At 41.9% G+C, this 23,369-nt stretch overlaps 1 protein-coding gene across 2 annotated transcripts in view; it reads left to right on the forward strand.

The window, feature by feature from the left end:
• Nucleotides 1–451: 451 nt before the first annotated feature.
• Nucleotides 452–23,369, forward strand: part of STK38L (serine/threonine kinase 38 like) — a 45,996-nt gene continuing 23,078 nt past the window's right edge. For both annotated transcript variants that reach the window (XM_042890181.1, XM_042890182.1), the window contains exon 1: nt 452–549. The gene's annotated coding sequence lies outside the window, so the exon portion shown is untranslated. The remainder of the gene's footprint in view (nt 550–23,369) is intronic.

Below are 23,369 nucleotides of genomic sequence, written 5' to 3' on the forward strand. Positions count from 1 at the left end.
TTCAGCTGTGGTGTCATCCCTGTCCTCACTCCTTGGGGGTAGGACTGAAGCAAACAAGAAGGGCCAGTTTGCATACTGCATCTCCAGCCAATTCTGTAGTCCTCCGTGCTACAGCACTGCCCCATAAGGTGACCAGCGCCCTGCTAACGCTCCCATCTCCTCACGTTCACCCTCAGGAGAACCCTGCGCCGCCTCACTGGAGCGCAGCCCGAAGCGAGGAGCCGGGGCTGGAACCGGGCAGCCGCGCCCCGCTGCCACGACGGACCATTAATAGGAGCGGGCTGAGGGCGCAAACCCTCCGGCCTCCCGGTCGGGGCGCACCTGCCCGCGGCAGTGCGGGGGCCCCGGGGCCGCGACCAATCGCGGCTTGGTTCGGCGGTGCCGGGCTCTCGCGAGAACCGCCGAGTAAACATCCATCCCCCCGCCGAGGCCCTCCCGCCGCCCTCCTCCTCTTGCTATTAGCGCGGAGGAGGGGGCCGTGCCCGTACAGCGCCGGCGGCGGGCGGCTAGCGAGGAGTCGGCGAGCGAGCGAGCGAGCAGTGCGCAGAGGTGAGTGCGGCGGGCAGCCCCGCGACTCAGGACTCCTCTCCGCTCGGCCCTGGGGAGCCGCCTCTCCGCGGAACGGAGGGAGGTGAGACCCTGTCAGTGACGGCTGGAAATCTCCCGCTTCCTCCCCCCGCCGCGAGGCAGCCATCACCGTAACGCCGGAGGGAGGACGGCTCCGCCGGCGGAGGAGGCGGAGGTGGCTCCGTGCCGTCTGCCGCCCTCGGAACCGGCGGCGTGGGGCCGGGCCGCAGGGGCTGCGGGCGTACCGGCGGCAGGCAGCCGCTTCGGGGCGGGAGAGTGCCTTGCCCTCGTTAGCAGCGGGCGGATAAAGAAAGGGACGCTTACCGAGCGATAATAACAAACCCCTAGTAGTTTTGCTCTCTCCGTGAATGAATCCACCAGCCGGTTCCATAACCTCTACCTGAGCTGTAGGAGTTCTGAATGGGGCCTGTGATTGGGTGTTTTGGCTCGTCCGACGCCTGCTCTGCCGTGACTTAGGTAAAAGTTAAGCGCGGAGAAGCGTGAGATGTCCCCTGCTGCTCGCTTCTGGTTTGTTTGCTTGTTTTTATCGGTGTTTTGGGTTAGGATAACAGAGCTCACGTGCTGCTAACAGGGTGCCCCGCTGCTGCTCTGCACCCGATTTCTTGTTGCAAAATCCAGAGCGGATAAAGAGCCTTGGTGCAGCCCCTGGATGAGCATCAGTGCTGGAGGCTGGCTTAGAAGAAAGGCAGAACGCGTTTCTCCTCGGATAACTGTTGGGGTACCGCTCGTGTTGTTTGGCTCTGAGTTGCTGTAGGACAGTGAAGCTTGCTCCGAGGACCACTGGTGTTGGCCTGCACTGTACACAGTCATTCAGTGTTTGATGAGTTTTCTGAAGTTGCTCCAAGTGGTGAGCTCTTGCCGTCACTGTCCCTAGTGTAACTGATGTAATTGAATGCTGGATAACTTTATTTTCCTTTTCTTTTTTATCACTCGAACTACCTTCTGTGGCTCAGGGTCTCTCCTGAATGCTTTGGTGACCACAAGGAGCTTAGTCACTGTTTAAGAAGTGCTGTCTGCCTACTGTCCCTGAGCAGGCCTTGGGTTGGTAGTGTTTTTAAACCTCTTCTTCCCCCTCTAAACTCAATTTTCACTCTATCCCCGTTTATTCTAATAAAAATCCTCTGCCACCAACAGGATGGAGCAGGGGATTGGCTGAAATGTAGTCAATTGATAAACTTTGATATTTGTATTGTCAGAGGAGCTGCAGGGTAGGCATGTAAATTACAATGGAAGGAATTGCTTCTCTGAATACGGTATTCATCAGCACAAAGACTAAGCTAATACTATATGACAAATGGTTTGCTCTTAGTCCCCCAGAAAGAGGCTTTATGTGTCTTAAATAATGACTGCCGACATAAATCAAGCATAGTATTGTCCACATAATCATGTAATCTTCTGTTGTTCCCAGCTCATTTCAACATATAGCTGCACTTAGGGCAGACAGGCCAGCAGTAGTGATTACATTGCCATAGCATGAACGTGTGGGTTTGGAAAGTAACTGAGTCTTAATTCCTGGGGTAGGTTGATACGGGATTTTTCTAAGTTCAGCGATGAAGTAACAATCTCAAACACTTATTTTTGCTGTATAAACAATAAATGTAACTAATTCTCATCCTGCAGGGTGTGAATTCAGGGAGGAGTTACTTTGTGCATAGTGTGAATCAGTTGTGGTAAAGTGTGTGCAAGTTGAGGGATCCTTTCTGGAAGGATAAACAGGTAGTCCTTCCCAAAAGCATGAGAGTAGGCTGGATTGTTTGATTGGTACAAAAAGTTCTGCAGATCTGCAGTTTGACACTACAGAGGAACTTTTGGCAGTGTTGCTGCTCCTGTGTCTTCATAAGGAAACAACAGAACAGTTTGGGGTTTTTTTGACAACAGTGAAACCAAAACAGGGACTAATAGGGCAAATTAATTTATTGGGAAGAACTTACTTTCCTTGTCACGGGTAATTTGATCAGCATGAAGATCATTGAGATAGTACTTAGTATGAGAATTGCCTGTCTTTTACTTGTGAAATGGGGTCATTTTGTGAAGCTTGCATTAACATTTCACCTAATACTTTGTGTACAGGTTAAAAAAAAAAAAGAAAAAAAGAAAAAAAGAAAACACCAAATTGGGGAAATGATAATCTATGCATCAGTTATCTGATTTTCTGGTTTCTTTGTGATTTTTGTTGCTTAATTTTTGCATTCTGGCTTGAGTGGTGATGTATATGGCTGATATATCTACAAACAGACTTGCAGTTTTTTAGGTGAAATGCAGTTTAGTGTAAATTGTAACCAAGTAGAGTACGATTGCAAAAGCAAATACCTAGAATTTCAGTGTAATAATTAGGAGATTGCGTATGTGAGATTGTGATTGTCAGAGGGTTAGTTGTCTTCTATATTTTTACTAGTAAAAGGGAACAGTGGCTGATGTAAAATGGTAGCCAGTGGGATTTCATAAATCACAGCAAAAATCATAGAATCATGGAATGGCTTGGGTTGAAAAGGACTATAAAGATCATCTAGTTCCAACCCTCCTGCTATGTGCAGGGTCGCCAACCACCAGACCAGGCTGCCCAGAGCCACATCCAGCCTGGCCTTGAATGCCTCCAGGGATGGGCATCCACAACCTCCTTGGGCAACCTGTTCCAGTGTTTCACCGTCCTTCTTCCTAATATCTCAGCTAAACCTCCCCTGTCTCTTGTTCCATCACTGTTCACCCTCATAAAATCTCCTGAGGAAGTAAAACCAGAGACAACTATTCACCTTTCAGTACCAAAGAACAGGCGATATTAAGTAATAGTTTGGTACAAACAGGTTGAGTTATGGTATGAGCAAATACCCTAAAACTTAACTGTGAAGGAAGGCATGAGGAACAAGCAAAAGAAAGATGTCTTGGCACAAGTGGGGAGCTGAGTGTGCTTAGATGTGCTCTTCTGGGTATTCCAGGTTTGGGTCCTGTCTCCCTGTCCGCAGTGCAACAGATGAACAACATATGTTTGTGCTGGGAATGCCAGTGAGAACAGGGATGTCCTCATCCTGCCTGACTGCTGTCTTTTGAAACTCTCAAGTCTGCCCTGTAAGAAAAGGGTTCATCGCCAAGGTAGATTGCTTCTGCCACATATGCAAGCTTAGCATTTGCTGGCACTACTAATAATCAGTGCACGCTCTTAGTGGGGATTACTGGATAAAGAAGACATTCCCAAAAATCATTTTCTACTTTTTCTTTTTTTTTTTTTTTTTCCTTCCCAGGATGTATAGAGCTGAATCTAACATTGTGAGAGGCTTGACACACCTGCTCTTGATGACAAAGCAGCTACAGCTTCTCCTGGTAGAAAGCCTTGTTGTTATGAGCACACTAGTAAAGGATGAACTTGCTCATAGCTGAATGGGCAGTTGAATTCCAAAAGATATTTTGTTGTCTACAGAAAAAAAAGTTTTTTTTTTTTTTTCTACCAGCTAGCCAGCATGCAGATTACCTTGCCCCAGAAGTACTTCACTATTGCTTGGAGCTGAATTTATGATGAACCACCTAGATTTCCATGTATCACAACTGGAGGCACAGGAGAAGCTGACAGGACAGAAACACAGCCTTGTATCTCCACGTAATTTCCCAGTGAAGAGCTATCCCTGGCTAACTGACTAGATCTAAGCCAAAATGTGAAGGAGGTGGGAGCTGCCCTCAGATGTGGCCGTTTCCTTCTTCACATAGGAGCTGAAAAAAATCTTTCCTTTTGGAAATCCACGTTTGCCAAGTTAGCCAGGTAAAAATAGTAGTTCAATAGCATCAGGTTTCTTCTGTGTTGCTTTCTATGATGGGGGAAAAAAAAAGTTTATCACAGGCATTTCTCAAAATTTGTTTTATTATTATTTTATTTAACAAGGGATGGTTGCATAATGTGGTCCCTGCCCTTTCCTCTCACTGGTGCCTTACAGGGGAGGTGACTGGAACACCAGCCAAATATCAGCCTGATGGTGAAAGGATTGTTCCACTTAAAATGTCACTGATTTTTAGCATGCTGAGCCCTATGTGGAGGGGACAGTTTACATTAGTAACTCCACAGATAAAAGCATTGTACTGTATTGTTTTAAGGCAGCTGTTGTTTCTTGAAGTTAAAAATAAGGAGATTCTTCTGTTTTGTGGTATTTAGCATCTGGCAGAGCAGGAAAGGAGAACAAATTCAACCACAAGGTACAAATTTAATGGGAGTACCTGTTTTTACAAAGTACATAAATTGAATCCAGAGAACAAAGTCAGTGTTTAACAGTGATTAAAATTGTGATTTCACGAGTCCTAACATCTGGAACAGTAAGGGAATTCTGTTCTGCTTTAGAGCTTCTCTGTGGGATGCTGGGCGATCTTACAGCAATGGAAGAGGTGGCTGTTGCAAACATGTAGCAGTCAACTGTTGAAGAGTGTTCCTGTTTAGTGGAGTACTCGGCACTTGGTTAACAGTAGCAAACATAGTTAGTGAGAATTAGTTTCGAAGTAAAATGTCCTTATGGTGAGGCTTGTAATGAGGTTTCTCTTTAGAGGCATCCCAGTGAATTCTGACTTCCAGCATTAGCTGAAAGAAAGGAGTGTTTTAACACTGCTGGTGGGATTAATGCACATCTTTGTGGCTGGATTTCATTGGATTTGTTTGTGCTTGGTTAGTCCAATGCAACCATGAAGTATACTGGGTCAGCAGGCTGATATTCTTCACGACCAACTTGCCATATTTCACTTCTGTTGTGCTAAAGAAAAATTTTCTTACTGAATTTTGCCATCTGCTTACGGTTTAAAATAAGTTATTTCCTTCATTTATTGAAGTTACAGCCTGGATCTTAGTTTCTGCAAACCTTCTAGGAAAGACAGGAAGGTTTTTGTTCTTTAAATACAGAGTAGGAAATATTCGAATTTATGGAAGGAAGTAAAACTTGAATGTATTGTAAGTATGGCTTCTGGTAAAGTCTTAGAGTTCAGTCCTGCCCCAATCTTAACAGGTTCAGTTAATCATTGCATCACATTATTACTGGTGGCAGAGATGCGAGGTTTATTATAACAATTCTTCATGAGTGCAACTCTTAGGTACATCATGAGCAAGGAAGATAGATGACCATTTTATATTGAAATGCTTTAGGTGGGTTCTCTTCTGGTTCATTTTTCTATGGTTAGTCTTACGCTGTTTCTGCCTGTTTATCTTCTCATTTAACAGGGAGGGGGAGTTCATATAAAATAAATGAGCCATTTAATATATTATATAATATGTGTGCTGGATTTGGTGACTTCAATGCTTGGTTGTAGAAGCAGCAATTAAAAACTTTAAAGTAATTATTATTAATTTTACTTTATTAAAGATAATTATTTCAAGAACACTTGGAATTACATCCCATAAATTGTTTATGCTTTGAATTATTCCTGATAGAAACTGAGTCTGAAGTCAGAGAAAAACACAAAGATGAACAAAAAAATCTATAGAGTGGAAAAGTACTATTTCTTTGAAGTATTTGAAAAGCAAAGAGTGCAGAACATGACGGTTACATCAAACAGATGTAGTGATGAGACAACAGGGAAATGTTCATGGACTAAATAAAAATGTGTATGTAGTGTAAAACATGAATATGATTGACCTTTAGTATCTGTTTAGAAGAGATGTGTGTGAAACTGAAGTCAACTGAAGATCCCCATGGTATTCTTCAGATGAATCTGATGGCTATGGCTGTTGCTGTGGTTGAGCTGTGCAAGTCGTGGTGCGGTTGCACAGCAACAGAAGTTGAGGCTGTGGTTCTCAAGTTCAGTGAGCAACAGTCTGGTGGGAGCCCACATTCTGCTCTGAGGCCATTGTGTCTTTGATGTAAGGGAAAGAAAAAAAAAAAAACCAACAACAAAACCCTGATTTCTTGTCCCACTGACCATCCACATGCTGCTGATGGTAAATGTGGACTGCAGTTTAGAAATATCAGTTATGGTATAGGAAGGCGAATGACTCTTTACATGGGTGGATAGTGATAGGACAAGGTGGGAATGGCTTTAAACTGAGACAGGGAAGGTTTAGCTAAGATATTAGGAGGAAGTTTTTCACCCAGAGGGTGTTGACACACTGGAACAGGTTGCCCAAGGAGGCTGTGGATGCCCCATCCCTAAAGGCATTCAAGGCCAGGCTGGATGTGGATGTGGCAGCCTGGTCTGGTGGTTGGCGACCCTGCACATAGCAGGGGAGCTGAAACTGGATAATCATTGAGGTGCTTTTCAACCCAGGCCATTCTATGATTCTACAATGAATAGTATAATTATCTGGTAGATAGTATGAACTTGAGAGGTTCTGCATTGTCTTTTGTCCTTATACTCCTGTAGAACATGTACTTTAATGAAAGTTCTTAAGGGCAAATGGTGGCATTATAGTTACAAATAATTTATCTCAAAACATAAAAGGGTAACTTGATTGAGGGGAGAGAGAAAGATATGGAAACACAAAATCAGCAAGTTTGGATTAGAAGATGCAGGGAAATTAGTGAAGAAGATTCCTTCCTTCTCCTTTTAAGCCTTCTCTTTCTTTCTTTCTTTTCTTTTTTTCATGAGCCAATGATAAAGTTGGAGAGAGAAGAGAAAAGTGTACTGCTTTAGATGTTCAAGCTTTGCTGGCAAGCCTTCACAGGTGCTGGAAATTTTCTTTTTGCTTCTTTCCAAAGTTGTAGCGCGCACTGTTTCTTGACAAGTTCTTTCTCAGTAGTTAGCAGTCCATCCCTTCCACAGGAAGGAACACAGTGAAGTCACTGTTAGCTCCAGGTGCACAAGGAAACACAAAACTTTACAAAGTTTGAGGCCGTTTAAGAAAGCTAGTGTTACAGAAGAATGAAGCTGTGGAATTAAAACTTGGCTTTCAGCTGTATTGGCATGGAGGTAATGTGAAAAGAAAGGAGCTGTCCAGGTGAGGATTTTAATGTGTTTACTGGCTAATCAGTATGAGCATGTAAGTCTGTGTTTCCAGAGGGCTGATTAGTACACCTGGGATGTAATTTACATGCAAGTGAGCTTACATCAAAGATGCCTGCAGTGATAATTCCTCTTTATCTTCCAAGACTTTACTGCTCTGGGCTGTGTCACGATGAGGAGTGGAAATGAGTACTGTACTGATATATTCAATCCCCCCTGATGGTGCTGCAAGTCACAGACTGGACATTCAGATCAACTGAATGTAGTACTGCTCTAATTGCAATTCCCTCTGTCAATATCAGCAGTGCAGATAATACTGTAGGATGACCTGATGAAGCTGCACTTAGTTTTTCAGAAGGTATCTGGGTGCAACCTGCACATTCTCTGCTAGCACAGAGCTGCTTGCTCCAAGTCTGTGCTGAAAGTTGTTCACTCATGTTGTGAAAATTAAGTTTGATCTAAGCATTTGATCCTATACTATTTTGTATCCTTTCAAAATGACTCTCTTTAGAAATTTAAGTCACAAGCATGAAAGTTGTGCTGAAATCTGTTGTTCACTCATGACTCCACAGAGTTTTAGGCTGCACTTGGGTGCCATTGAGCCCTCATTGAGCCCTATTTAATAACACGGGGCACCATATTAATGTTAATTCTTTACTTTTGCGCACTGACATCTATGATGATTATATGTCAGCAAGGGGGAAAATAGGGGAAAAAAAAAAACCAACAAATTAATTTCTGTGTTTGGGAAAAACAGATGATCCAGACCAGTGATGAGAGAATATACCATGTCTTAACATATCGTGACCTACATCACTGACTTCAACTGCTGCTGGCAGCTCATTCTGCCAGCAGTGAGGCTGCTTTGCCGAATACCTTTTCATAGTGGTTCCTTGGAGCCTGGCAAAGTAACTGCTGCCTTGACTTTCACTCTCTGGTAAGATGCAAGACTCTGGACATGGTAAGGATATAGTGAAGAAATATACTTGCACGTTATCTGTTTAAATAAGAAGAATAAGAGACTGCTTTGTAAAATATTTGCAATCAAAACAGTTCTAAGAAAAAAATAAAAACTAAGTAGGTGCACATTCATTTTAATGCATATTGTAGATGTTTGTATTTGAAAGCATTGAAAGAATAAAGTAAAAAAAAAAAAAAAAGTAATCATAAGGTGATTGGAATGGAAATGGTTTTATTCTGATAAAGTACTTTTAGCTAACCTCCTCCCACCCTCTTTATCAGACCAAAATGGAGAAAGATAGTTTAATGTTTTACCATCCTATCTCAGTCTCAGATTTTGACCCCCCCCCCCCAGGTGTGGGCTGAGCCTGTGTGCAGGAGTCAAGGCTGCAAGAGAAGAACTCATACAACAGTTTCCATTCGACTATTTTCTCTTTTTAAAAATGACTGAAACCTGTTAGTGTTCTCTGTATTTATTTTTAATGTAGAAGCGCATTTTTGAGGGTAGTCTTACTTGACAGTGTCTTTTGTATTTCCGTTTGACTGTAATTTTCTCAGTCTGAGAAACTCAACCAAATGTCTTGTCTTGGTCCTTTTGCCAAAATTTAAAGCAGTTGTGTCATCTTGAATGATCAGTGACTCCGTATGTACCAAGAATGGAAACTTACCTAAGGCCATATGAGAGCAGCAATGAATGTGCGCTGTGTGCAGCTGAAGATTGTAATTGCTTGATGAGATTTGCTTCTGTCCTTTTGGAATCTAAGTGCTTCCTCTCCCTCTCTTGGCTGCCAAGGCAAGGCTGCATTTTGCTGCAAAGACGTTAAGGTCCACCCATCCCCCTTTGAATTCTCAAGTAAATCTTCTCCAGATATTGCAAATAAACCACAGTAAAGACCAGTGCAGAGTAAATCCCACGTTTGTCTTAACTGGAATGCCAGACTTCTGTCTGGAACATCTGAATATGTGCTTAGGGTGCAGCTTCCTTCTATTCAAGGGTGGTGATCATCTAGTCAACAAAGCATTGGATTTACAAGATGATGTCACTTACACGAGTAGACTCCTGTCATATATGGACATCCAGCGAGCAAAATGGGGTATATTGCTGGTGTTGTGTCAAGTGCTGCACCTGCTTATGTTTTTTTTTATTTTTTTTATTTCTTTTCTTTGCCTAGATCAGGAACATAGGTTGTGCTTGACAAAGGGTACAGGAATTCTAACAGAAGTAAAAATTGGCTATCTCTGCTTCTCACGAGGACTGCACTAAATGCATTCTAATGGCTTTCCAGATTAGTGGTGTCTAAATCAATGTTTGCTAGTGACAAATGCATCATTAAACACAAATTTCTTTTCAATTCTTGGCTTTCTATGATATCTTAATGCTGCTTCTAAGCAGTGGCAGCCCTCTCTTATTGATGTCAGGCAAAAATCATTTCCCATATTGGATATGGGAAAATATGGCACAATTCTCTATTTCAAGAGAGAAGACTGACAAAGGATAATCCAGTCTCTGTTCTAGGTATTGGGGGAGTTCTTTGAAGTGCCAGGCAGAGAAAGAATACAGGAATGTACCAAGGTCTCTTTGTAAGTTCTTTTTTCAACACTGAAAGAGCCTGTGCTCTTTGAGGTTCTGGCCACGTTTGACCCTGCATGCTTCACAGGCATCGTTCAGTTGGTTCAGCAGCTGTTTGTGAAGCACCAAAATTCAGAAGGCTTTCATCTTTTCTGAATGAAATGCATTCTTTTCGTTCAGCTGGCATTCCTAAATTTGTGAAGCAGCACCAGTTCCCTCCCTAATACTAACTGTGTTTATGTTCAATTGTGTCATTTAAATGTAACAGAGTTCAGGTTAGTTAATACCACTGAGTAGGTGTTGGTTTTTTGGTTTCTCTCTTTTTTTTTTTTTTTCTTCTCAAAACAGCTGCTCTGAATTCCAGGAAGGTTAATGTGCTGAAATTTTTGATGGTTTTGAGGGGGTTTTATTATGTGAAATTAAGTTTGATCTGAGCATTTGATCCTATACTATTTTGTATCCTCTCAAAATGACTCTTTTTAGAAATTTAAGATGCTGTTATTTTTTTCTTAGTGTTCCAAGTTTCAGGTACTTGCTTCGTGCCTCTTTTTTGGCAAGAGACTAGGCCAAAATTCATGATGATACATATCCTTGGAATGGAGCGGTTTGCTCAAAGAGAGTCTATATTTGTATGCTAAACTTCCTTAAGGAAAAATACTGTACTGTTAAGCTGTTACTGGCTCTGGAAAGCAGACGTGCAGATAGCATGTGAGAAGAGAATGATCCTGTTGACTGGCCTTCCTTTTGCTTAGCTGTGGCATGTTGAAAGTCAGCAGGTCTTGTTTTTTCCTACTGAGAAAGTGTGGGATGACATGTATGAGGGCTGCTCTGAAAATAATGCCTCCTATTTTATGATGTTGACCTGTGATAGCAGAGGTGGCTGTTGGTGGTATGGCAGTAGAGGCTGAACCTTCCTGCCATTATCTCACTACATTTTGTTGCTGTGTGACAGTTGACAGCAGAGGGGCAGTCTGACAAAATGGCGTCTGACGTGGACGAGCATAGGAAACAAAAGTGTGCCATTAAACTCCTCCATGCAGGAAAAAAATGGCACCCACTGACACTTGCTCATGCTTTCTGAACACTTATGGGGACCAAACAGTGGATGTGCGCCTAGTGAGCTGGTGTGTGCTGCATTTCAGCAGTGATGCAGTGATGTGAAAAACAAGCCATGTTCTATATGGCCATGCACAGCTGTCACACCATAAAATTAGGACACTTCAATCAGCTCATTCATGTAAATCAGCTAATGATGATAACTATGATGAAAAATAGTGTTTTGTCCCTGAGAATCTGGTCTATCAGATAGTGTTGTAGTCCTCTTTGTATCTGTTGTTGTTTCTGGGAAAATAAGTAGGAAGCATTACTTTTAGAGCGACCTATGTATCTTTTTACATAATCTCAACTAAGCAATATACTTCTATAAAAGGCACTGGGATACATCCACAAAAAATGCTTGGTAAAAACAACCCATGTTTTGAAGAAACATGCTATTTTGAGGAAGGATAGTTCATTTTTTCCCACCTTATTCAGTCCTTGGCCTTTCAAATGGTATCAACAAAGGAAGTGAGTATTGCAGATGCTTTTGTGGTTCCTAATTTATTGAGGGCTGGATGGAGATCCATTGACTCATTTCACATAAGCCACCAAAGAGCTGCTTCCAGTTAGTGCTTGGACCAGGCTATTGAGCTGAAAGACGCCATCTCCAACTGCCAGCCACATTTCACAACAAACATAACAAATGCACATTACAAATATTTCAACATTAAAATTCAGCCTTTGTTCTTTTGGCACTTCCTTGGCAAAGGATGTCTCCAAAGAGGTATTTTTAGCAAATGCTATATAGAGAGCTTCAAATCTTTCTTTCTTTCTTCCTTTGTGGAAGATGTCTCTACTGTCTGTAAGATGCCCACAGTTAAAGGATGTAGAAATGACAAGATGCTCAAACCTCAGTCAAATTCCAATTCTCTGAAGGTTTTTGGGATCTGGATGTACCAATGTTAAAGACAGTTTCCCAGTTCTCTGCTGGGCAGGGATGCCAGCAAATTTGTTGACTTTATTTGGTGCTTAAAACATATTTAACTGGAAGTGAAATCAATGCCATAGGACTGCTGTTCAGTTTCAAGAAGTGTTTAAGAAGCATGCTATTGACTTGGCCAACAGTTACGGGTTTTTGAGAAGATCAGGAGAAGCAAACTGCTAAATCTGAAGATGAATTCCAGGTATGCTCATCGTGCTGAGGGCTGGAATTGTATCAGCTGCCAGACAGGATTCATCTGTCCTTATTTGAATGTTTAGAAGCTGCATATGCAAGGCAGTTAGTCATCAGAACCTTCTTCTGTAGTCAATGGGGAGTGAGGAAGCCCTTTCAGAAAGGGCCTTAGGAGATGTTTGCTTCTACCTCACAAGGGTGACTTCTTAGCACCCTGCCACTGCAACAGAAGAAAGGCTGGCTTGTGTTTCAGGAGAAGATGGCAGCAAGCAAGTCCCCTGTGACCCTGCAGTTGTGCAGGCCTGGTTGCCTGTAGCTGCTCCTGACTGCTGTGTCAGTGTGACTTCTGAGTGGTTTCCTACGGCAGATGAAATTTCAATAGTAAAATCCACTGCCCTCACCTTGGTAAAATGCAGGTACATGCAAAAACTTGTGAATTCACGGACTTCTATTTTTGCCAGCAATGTAGTTGGAGTGTGTGCATGTATATATTTTTTCCAGAGGAGCATGAGAATATGCTTCCTCAATCACAGCTGCAGAAGTGCCGGGGAGCAGTGTAAGCACAAGCATAAACAGGCAGGCCTCTGAAGAGCCCAGAGCTCATGTCATCTGCGCTTTATTCTTGTTGTTTTGGTTTTTTTTTCTCCAATTTCCTTGTGTAGTTCCAGTTTTTCCAATAGTTCATTATGCCATTTAGTGTTTGTTTAAAAACAGTTCCATGAAACATTTTTCTTAAGTGCACAAATAGTATTTTACAAGCACATACCTGTGTGAAGGCTTGCCAGAGAAACCTCTCGCCTTTCCCCAGTGCTGACCTGATCTGACTGTAACACTAAACGGAAGACAAGAGTCAGGACTGATGCAATGATTTCATTTCTCAGCTCATCCTTTAGGTTATATAAGCTGCACTTTGTACTTGAGATTCTGCTGTGGTGCAGTGGACTTGGTCGTGGTTTTTTTTTCTTTTTGTTCTGTTCTTTAGGTCTAAAGATTATCTTGTTGTGATGTTTGCTTCTTTGCTCAGAGCACTGAAAGATTTGTGGTATTTGTAGAAGATCTTAGTGATCTTTCCAACCTTAATGATCCTGCAAAATTGATGAGACTGTGTGTAGATGTGAAAAGCAGAAGGAATTGTAGGCAGTAATACTTGTGCATACATCAGACAAGAGAATGATTGAGATGAGTGTTGAGGATATACTGAACTTAGCTATAAGGTGTTGGTTTTTTTTGGCTACTCTGATTTTTGTCTCTTCATTTTTAAAATCAGATTGATATTGCCCTGATATTTTGTAAGCTACATGGTGCGGAGTGCTTTGTAAGCCTAAAGCTTATCTTGGATACATTAACATTATTATTAATACTACTATAAGTGGTTGGAGTAGGAAGGAATCTGTTCCCCAGTCTGCTGTAGGTACTGTTACAAGGCAGGATTCTCTGGATAAGTTTGTCCTTGCTGTTACATCTCAAAGTCCTCCCAGGATTGAGCTTGGTTTCAATTATTTTCCTTCATAATCAGTGGCGATGCTTTTGATGACTTGCTTTACAAGATGATGTGCTTTTATTTCTTAGTTTTGCAAAGTACCTCAGGAGTTTGATAGAAAATGATATAAAGGAGTGAAACATAATTTGCTTGAAAGCTGGGAGGCAACTATGTCGCATTGGGAACAGAATAAACCTTGCAGTTCTTATTCATTGGAAGATGCATTCTGGTATTATTAGAAGGAGAAATTTCTTGAGGGAAAGGAAGGCAGCTCGAGGCTTGGTAGCAATCCTGAGAGGCCTTTGCAGCTTTGGGCAAGCATGGAAGGGCCCCTTCCCTTCTGGAGACTGCCAGCCCTGCAGTTGCCTTGTGCTATCAGGATTTGCTGAAATTTCTATAGTTTATTTTATTATTGATTTATTTCATAAGATTTTACTCAAGGAGATTAAGAAAAAACAATCAAAAAAACCAGACTAGCCTCCAGATCCTATTTCCATCCCAGTATTATCATCTTAGACCTGGGGACAGTAATGAAATTTTTATTATTTATATATGCCCTAGGTAAGCTCAGTATCAGCTGAGGAATGATCTGTGGAATAGAAAGTGCTGGGTTTTGCACAGACCTTTTCGGAGTGCCGGGGTGCTTCTAAAGTAAGGAACTTTATTTGATTTTTATATTTTTGTACATAGCGGCAGGTAAAATATGTATTAAGACTCAATTGAAGCATTAATTAATCATCTGAGGAATCACAGATTTAAATTATTTTGGTTTTGTACCAATGCCACATTACTACACTTTTTTTTAATGCCTTTTATATTTTCAGATGAAGTGAAGAGATTATAGCAGACCATCTACTTTCTGGTTATTCATGAAGTCAAGAGGCCCTCTGCCTTCCCCTGTATGAAACCAGTGTGACAAACTACATCCCTTATATTATGTTTTCCTGGTGCTTTACCAGGAAACTGGTAGAACTTCCCAAATATTGTGCATTTGTCTGTCTTTAAAAGACAGTTGATTAATGTTATTTGCATGTGAACAGCAGAATGTGTAAACATGGACTGGGGACTCATTCAAATGAACGCTTTCAGTTGGATTCACAACTATAACATTAAGCCAAGGGTGAGTGTAGCCCAGCTTGGAAATGCAATCATGAATCTTGGCAACTTATGGTATATTAGTATTGTCCTCTCTCAATTTCCTTTTCCCATGTATTTTCTGAAATCAGAATGAGACTTGAGCCCTGTCCTTGGAGCACAGAAAAACATCTGCCTTGCTTACTTGCCATACACCCTCCCAACCATGATACACAGATCACTGCCCCTTCTACAGTCAGCTGCAGAAGTTAACTCTTCTGTCTGATGAGGTGAGCAGCTCGGAGAAGTGTAATGACAAGGAAGGGGCATTAAAGGTTTGAGGCCAGCTGAAATGAATCCTTCAATAAATAGGTTTTCAATATTCCTTCAGCTTCTTTCCTCCCAAGAGCCCTGGTTCTTTGTGTGTATGAACTCATTAAGCCTCCTGATGTGATCTGCAAGGTATCTGAGTAGTATATCTGCTCTCTTGTAGGAAAACTGAGATACACTCTAAGTAGACTTTTTCCTTTTGTTTTTCTGCAGGATTTGTTTTTACTTTTGAGAAACAAAACAGAATCTAGATTATCTGTTATTTAATGCAGCTTCCTGTGCTATAGTAACCATACAACCATTCTTCCTCCATATGTATATCATCTACAAATGGAAGCAGAACTCTCAAAATATTTAAACACTTGCATCACTGCTAACTGCCACGATTTTAAGGTGTTTTTATTTTGTGGAAAGATTTGACCAGCTCAAGTCACTGCTGGGGCTGTGTTAGTAATGCCACAGCTGGTAACTCTGGTTGTAGAGCTGCTGAGTACAGCAGGATGAGTGAGAAATTAGAGAGGATCTCAAGGTGGGTATTCCCTTGTTTTACTGTGAATCAGGCATTGGGCTTTGCTCTTAGCATTCTTTGGGTGGTCAGAAAATCATTCAGATTAAAACACAACGGATGTTTCTGTCTACTGCATGGCATAGACCTGTGATCCATGTTAATACTGCTATTTGAACTTGCCTGTCCACACTGGCGTTTGACACGCCACCAGAACCAAGTGGCATCCATGAGGAGACCTGGTATGGCTTTTGGTGCAAGCTAAAGCAGACATACTGCAAATCTTTCCTGATCTTTGTGAATATAGGTAGGGTTATTTGTTAAGAGTACAGCCTCTGAGACATCACTTAGGGGATAGGTGTTCAGTTGTTCATCATGATATGCCTCACCATAACCATTTTCATCATGCTCAAATGATCGTGTTGTGTACTGATGCAGCTTGAATTAAAGGGGACGTGAGTTTTTCAATGCAGAGCTGTCCCCTCCATTAGCACTCTTCCAAATGAAGCCAGCAAAAGCTACCACAAGAAGATTGTGTCTCATTGGTGAGACTTAATACTTGTTTACCAGTTGTCAGAGTATGACATAGAACTCACAGCTCATCTGATGTGCCTGGCCACTGGGGAAAAAGAATAATCCTGCCTTCCCATCAAAGCAAGTGTACCCAAGTCTTGCTTGAATGGGTTCCAAATCTTGGTGCCTGCCAAAGAAGCAGAGTCATTCCTCCTTGATCCGTGTGCTCCGTCACTCCCCTTTTACTAAACTTTTCAGTTGTGTATTTGGAACTGGGACTTGCAGCTCCCCGGTTTTAGGAAGGAGTGGTCTCCTTTTTCCAGAACGTGGAGATGACTGGTACCTTAGCTTTGTCAGACAGCTGCATTTGTCTGACTCACCTTTTGGCTGCGTCACTGCAGACTGCTGCAGTGTCAGGAAAATAGTAGGAGTGCATGGCCAGGAGGAGAAGCATCAATAAAAAAGTGGAGGGAGAGACAAAGCAGGGCCCTCTTTCTTTTCTCTCCAAGAAGCAATTCAGATATCTGCATTGACACTTCTGGAAACAGAGCTTGGCAGTGATTTCTGTCCTTTCTGTTCAAGTGCCTTGTGCCCAGAACTCGTTCCACTAAGAAATACTCACGTTAAATATTTCAAAAGTAGAAATGATCTCATTCTTCCTACAGCTTATTTGGGTTTTCTGTCTTGGTTACTATTTATGGGAAATAGCTGGTTGTATCCAACTTGTCAAGCAATTTACATCAACTGCCTGAAAGATGTCTGTATTTGTCTCTCCATTGATCTCCATCTTTACAATGTTAGTACTGAACTGGTATTTCCATTTAGACTTCCTGCAGGTAAGTCCACTTGTCCTCACTTCTGCTTGTAGGATGAAGTCATAATGACTTCATAATTATTTGCCTTGTAGGGCAGTAGAGACTTGAATGTTGAAAAGCAACACTGAGAGCTGTTCTGCCGGAACTCAGGTGTTGGTTTTTTTTCTGCCTTCCTGTAAAGCCTGCACCTTTGCATCTTAAGCAAGCTATGTTGCATGAAGTGTTCCTGGTAAGTCTTGCTCCTTTTCTCAGCTGTTGAGAGCATGCTTAGCCCTCAGCACATGTTGCAAGACCTTTCTGAAGGTGTTATTGATAGGAAGGGCTTGCTCCTAGAAAGTTTGTTGTTTTGCTCTCTTATTCTTGTCATAATCAATTTAATCTTGAAAACATTGTTTTTCAAGAGAAAATCGTGTTCTCTAAGCTTTTAAGTTTTTAAATCTCTCTATTTGCCTATTGTAGCATGTTTAACTTTATCATATGCCAAAGCCTCTGTGTCTTTTATAATCTTAGGCAAATAAGCATATATCTTTAACCCTTCTCCTTTTCACTTTTTCTTGCAGCTGGATATGGCCTGAGCTTTTCCTCACAGCCTGTTTTTACTTCTCTCGTCCTTTAACTAAGAAACAGGGTAATCAAATCAAATCTCTGAGATGAAATTAATGGAAAATACCACCCACTTTGAATGAGCTTTTCCAGTCCATGACAGGAGAATGACCTTCCACAGAATCTAATGCTTATCACAAGCCTCGTAGTCTTTCACCTAGCTACAAATCCTCTTTTCATTTTTATTTTTTCTTTATTCCTATCCCTTATCTTCTTGGAAGGGCGTATATGTGTATGTAGGCGATAGGAGGGGTTATGTGTATGTACACATCTGTAACAAAGCACTCCTGGATACACCTCAGCCCTAGAGGAGATGAGCAGCTGTGGCATTAAGCAATGGGCTGCAGGAAGGGGGCAAGGAGGATGGAGGTAAGGAGGCAGTTGGGAAGTCTGAACTGTTGAGTCTGTACCTGTTCAGAGCCGCGTGTGATGAGTGGACACCAATGGAGTAGCAAATAGAGAGGCCTTTCAGGTAGCAGTCTAGGTTGCTTAATGAGTTGGATACAGGAAGACTATTCACATCTTTTTCTGTATCCTGGGCCTCATCATGACCATCTGCTTTATGTGCTGACAGCTTTCTCCTTCTCCAAAAACCACAGTTAGAGAAATTAACTGTTGTAGAGGGATTCAAATGGGCAAACATCTGCTCTCCAGCATGGCATGTACTAACAAGATTCGTTACCTGCTTTTGTGGCTTTGAAGGCCAGAGGGATCTGCTGTGCTCATTAACCCTGGCTGCAGGCATTGTGCAGGCCATCACCAGTCATTGATGTTCTGCATCTCATTTAGCAGCCAGCTTCTTTGCTGGCTTAGGCTGATCATGTCTAATTACTATATTTAATTTGATTGATGTGATTCAAAAAGAGCCCTGTGAAAGTCAGAGTTTTGAACGTACACCAAACAAAAAAGAAAATAAACTCAGTGCCCTTTATCTTACCTATATCTTGTCAGTATAAAAATCCCTCCAAGTTCTCAAAGGTGAAGTCCCTGTTTCTCTCTCCCAAGGCTCCTTAGAAAATGGAAAGTCTTTTCCCTGAAATTAAAGAGTTGGTTTTCTTGTATCAAAGCTAAAAATGTATTACAATTTCAAGAAAACTTTATGCAGTTGTCTCGTTAGAAACTCCTCCTGTTCTTTTCTATGAAAGAGCCAGACTTGGAAATCTTGTCTGTGATTAGATCATACTTTCAGACAGCTATCTGAACTTTGAAGTGGGACATGTCTTTTGTTACGCCCAAGTATAATTTTGTTTGGAAAAAGAAACAGAACTAACAAAGGAGGAAACAAAGTTTTTGTTCAGTGACCTCTGAAATGTTGATCTGGCTCTGACCACAGTTATTTAATGATCCAAAACATTGCAGCAAAATCTTGCACTTGGGCTTCTATGTGCGAGTTGATTTAGCAGATCTTAAAACAGTGTTTTCTTGAATCCATCTGGATAGAAGTGCCAACTAAAAGCTGAGAAAATGCTTAGGTGCATATGAATGCATTTACTTCAGGAGATAGAAGCATCTAAAACCAGGAAGCTCCTTTAAGAGGACAATGATTTGTATGGCCGTGAAACTTAGGGAAGGTCAAAAGAAAAGAAAGATGGAAGTAAGCTAAAGCAGACTTTGAAATGTCATTTCACTGCACAGCATTGTTAAAGCATTGTTAGCTTTTCAGCAAGCTATTCTTTTCTCTTTTTGCCAGTAAAGTGAAATACATCACTTTAAGTAGACCTCTGGGCTGTGTGGGGCTGCCAGTTGAGTTTGCCCATCACATGTTATGCTTTGAGCCCTCCAAGTGCTGATGAAACTGGCCTCTATTCAGAGCACTGCCTGGAAGACATCACAGCATGTAGGTGAAGTCTCAGAATGGCTTGGGTTGGAAGGGGCTGTTAAAACCCAGTCAAGTCAGTTCTGGTTCCGTGCTGTGCTTGGGGCCCTGAGCCCCATCCAACCTGACCTTGAGCCACAGATGGGGCATCCACGGCTTCTTTGGGCAGCCTGTGCCAGGGCCTCACTGCCCTCTGAGTATAAGACTTCCTCCTAATGACTAATTTGAATTTCTCCTCTTTTAGTTTATAACCTTTCCCATCTTGTCATAAAAAGTCATTCTCCATCTTGTTTATGAGCTCCTGTCTATTCTCTCTGTTCTCGGCACCAACACTGCCCATCAGCCTTCTTGACTGAGCTGACAAACAGCTTCTTTATTTCCCCCCCTCTCTCTACATGAGATTAATGGGATCTTTGTGTTTGTCTATCTTACGGCCACCCACATAATAATTTTAATCGGTATTGAAACCCAAGTGATGGGGTTGTCTGAAAAAATCTTTCTGCAAATAAAATAAAATGAGTTATTTGAATCAGCTCAGCTCTTGTTTTTTTGTTTTTTTGTTTTTATTGTATGCCCCTGCAAGTTGTTCAATGCTAAGTGAATGTTTTAAGCACAGGATGTCTCCAAATTGTGCTGCTAACTGCAGGACAGCAGGACAGAGCAATTGATAAAGTAAATGTGTCCTTAAAAGTTGAGTAACGTGCAGCTGAAATGGAAGTGATTTGTTATTAGTGATCTTTAATAGCTGTTCTCCTACTGTTAGTGAAAGCAAAAGTTAGAAGTAGCTGTTTTAAGTGTGCATTTATGTTTATTCGGTGCTTATGTAGACAGTCCTCTACAGGTGTCACACATGGACCTATCTATGCACATCCATGCACAGTGTTACCCGCCCTGTATTGCTTCCTGTGAGGGAAAGGCATTTCCACTTGCTGGAAGCAGAGCGGGGCTGAATCTCGGCCTGGTGCTTTGGGAGCCTGCTGCTGCCCTCCTTGAATGGCAGGAAATCCTGGAGTGCAGAACAACTCCAATATTCAGTTTTTATTCCTTATTAGGAAATATTTCCTTATTATTACTGTGGGTGTGTTGTGACGATTTACAATTAATTTCTGTGAGCCAAATAGAAGAGACGAGGCCCAGTTGCTGAACTCTTGCTCCCTTTATTCTCTTTGTGACCAATACAAGCAGACTGGCCTCCCTAGAACACCTTAAAGGAAGAGGTTTTTGCCCATTGTAGTTGCTCTATCTGGGTTGCACAGCTTCTCGTGCTGGCACAAGGCATTGAGTGGCAGTGAAACAAGCAGATGACTGGATGGGAGGCAGGACAGCTTCTTTCAGAACCAGCATCAGCTCGTGCCAGCTTAGAGTATACATACAACTGTGGCTTTTGCTGATGCTGATTTGAAGGGCGTTTTGCCTCCCCAGAACCCCTCCTTTACACTTTGGGGTCATCCCAGACCTTCCCCTGGTCTTTCCCAGTACCATCGTTCCCAAAGGGCAGTGCCTGCTGCAGGACAGCCCCATGTTGTGTGCATCAGTGTGAACATCTCCTCACAGCTTTCTCACGGCCGTGAGGTCAGGCCTGGGCAGCCTTTTCTCCTTTCGGTGTGGGAGCTGGAGTCAGTCCAGGCTCCTGCTTTTAGCTCTGTCCATAACGGGTGGCTTGTGTGGGCCTTCCAGGGGAAAGCAAGAATGACTTAAAATGGCTAAAACATTCCAACATCTCTTGCTTTTAAATAGCAGAGCCTGTGCCGACAGGGCTAATTTTACTCTGTTTCTTGGTGCTGCTTTAAATAGAACAACTGTAGTTCATTCTCTAACTTTAAAGGAGCAAAACTGATGAGAACATACATTGGGGAATGAATAACAAATGAAAGGCAACGAAGTATGTAAGTGTGATAAATGAGACACTAGCATGTTAGTGACGGCTTGTTGCAGCTTTGAATTTCTCATAAGGAGACTGCACCAAAAGCAGATATCAGAAAGATCTGGTTTGGGCAATAACACAGAAGAAGAAAAATCTGTGTGTGAAGGATCTGTTTTGTTGTGTTTGGCAGGGAATGTTTCTTCCTTCAGGTAGTATATTAGATAAAATAGGAATTAGTAAATGGTGATACTACTGAAAACGTGAATTATTTAGAAATGCAGTATTTATTTTTCTTTCTGAGACATATCACAGAGCAGTGTGTGACAAACATTCTGGTCTGATAACTGTGAGCTTCAGCAATGGCAGTAGTGGAGCTAGCATCGTCTGGGTGTACATGAGAATGAGAACACGACATTAAAACATACCAAATTAAAGTTCATTTCTGCCAATAAAAAATAAGTGAATAAGAGTCTTTGGACAAGGCTCTATTTTATACATGAGAATCTGTGTTTAGTAATAAAGTAAGTATTAAGAGAGTTGAAAAATACTGGCCCATAACTAATATAGGTGAGAATGATCAGGTTTTTCTTGCTATCCTGACAATGCAGTATTCTGTAGTGTTTTGTGTGCTCCTGGAGGTTTGTCAAAAGCCTTGAAAGTGAATTTGAAATGGGTTACAGAAAAAGAAGGCAGGGAACCTCTTTGGAAAGTGACTCAGTCTAAACAACTGGATGGTGAAAGCATGCACAATGCAAGTGCCAAATTTGTGCTAGTAGAAATGGCAGCACAGAAAGTCATTTGCCTTTGAGGCTGGTAGCCTACTATGACCATGTTCTTCTGTTTCATCTCTGGAGCTGCCAGCTGTTCCACAGCACCTCCGCCTCTCCTGCACATTCACATATCAGCTCTCCATGTGCCCAGCTGTGTGTTTCAAGCTGCCCACAGAGCCTAGGCAGCTCTGCTCCAGCTGCTGCTCTTCCTCTTGCTGCTGTCACACCACTCCATCCTGATGAGCCTTTGGTTGCTTATTCTATTTATCTGTCCCTGCCCGCTGCTTTTTGGTGTGAATCATGCAGTTATTTGTGTGTGGTGGCTTGTTTTTCTTATATGCATGTGTGTATATATATATATATATATATATATATATATATATATATATATATATCCTGTCTCTCTTTTTAAGGGAATCCAAACAATTTGGAGGCAGCAGGGCTGGTGCTAAGACATCCAGCCTTGCTGTATCTATGTCCTTTCCCATATGGCACTTTATTCTTTAGATGCAATCCTGGTCACCACTGCTTTTTGTGCCCGGTTTTACTGGTTGCCTTGCTGTGTTATCTGTCCGGAGCCACGCAGCATTAATAAGTGTACTCTGCCTTCTCACCCAGAAGAGCTACTGTGCTACATGCAGTGTTGATCTCTGGAATTTCTAAAGGTAACCAATGTATTGTGCTGTATGCATTTACTTTGGAACAGGTCTGACACCAAAAGTGGATCTCTCCTTTCTCTTTAAGTTTCTGATTCTTGAAAATGCCATTTGTCTGCTTTGTTTCAAGAGGAAGTTGAATGATGAAATGTATTTTGCTAAGAAAATTAGGTCTTTTGAAAAGCAGAAATATATTTCAGCATTTTCCTTACCAGAGGCTTCCACTAAAGAGCCAAAACTACATTGTAAATGGAAACTTTCATAAACTTTGCAGTTTCACTCCTTTTACTGCAGTAGGGAACTGCCTCCATAGTTGCTAGGGTTTAGGTATGTATGCTCGAGTATATAAATGAAAACAACTATTGGCCTTACCATGGAGTGACATAGCCATTTTCAGAGGAAGGATTGATGTTCACTGTCTGCTTACGTGTATGTAGCTTAATGTTTAAAATTGATGTCAGAGATCCAGAAGCATGAGGAAGGCACCACAGTTCTGTCATGTGGAGGAAAGCGTGCTTTTGTCTCCGAAAGAATTGTTGGCTTTTGCTCCTTAACGTAAATATGCATTTAGTAATGAGCCCAGAGTAAGCTTTCTCTAGGACTTGCATGGTTTCATGAAGCATTTGGCTGTAGTTTTCTCTGCTTGTAGCATGCTGTCACATATTCTTTGCTAAAAATGTGTATGTGGAAGGTCAGAAAAGTGTCAGATGGAC

This window comes from Lagopus leucura, unplaced genomic scaffold (assembly GCF_019238085.1).
Source record: "Lagopus leucura isolate 7727_CA_CO unplaced genomic scaffold, USGS_WTPT01 Super-Scaffold_100159, whole genome shotgun sequence".
Lineage (NCBI taxonomy): Eukaryota > Metazoa > Chordata > Aves > Galliformes > Phasianidae > Lagopus > Lagopus leucura.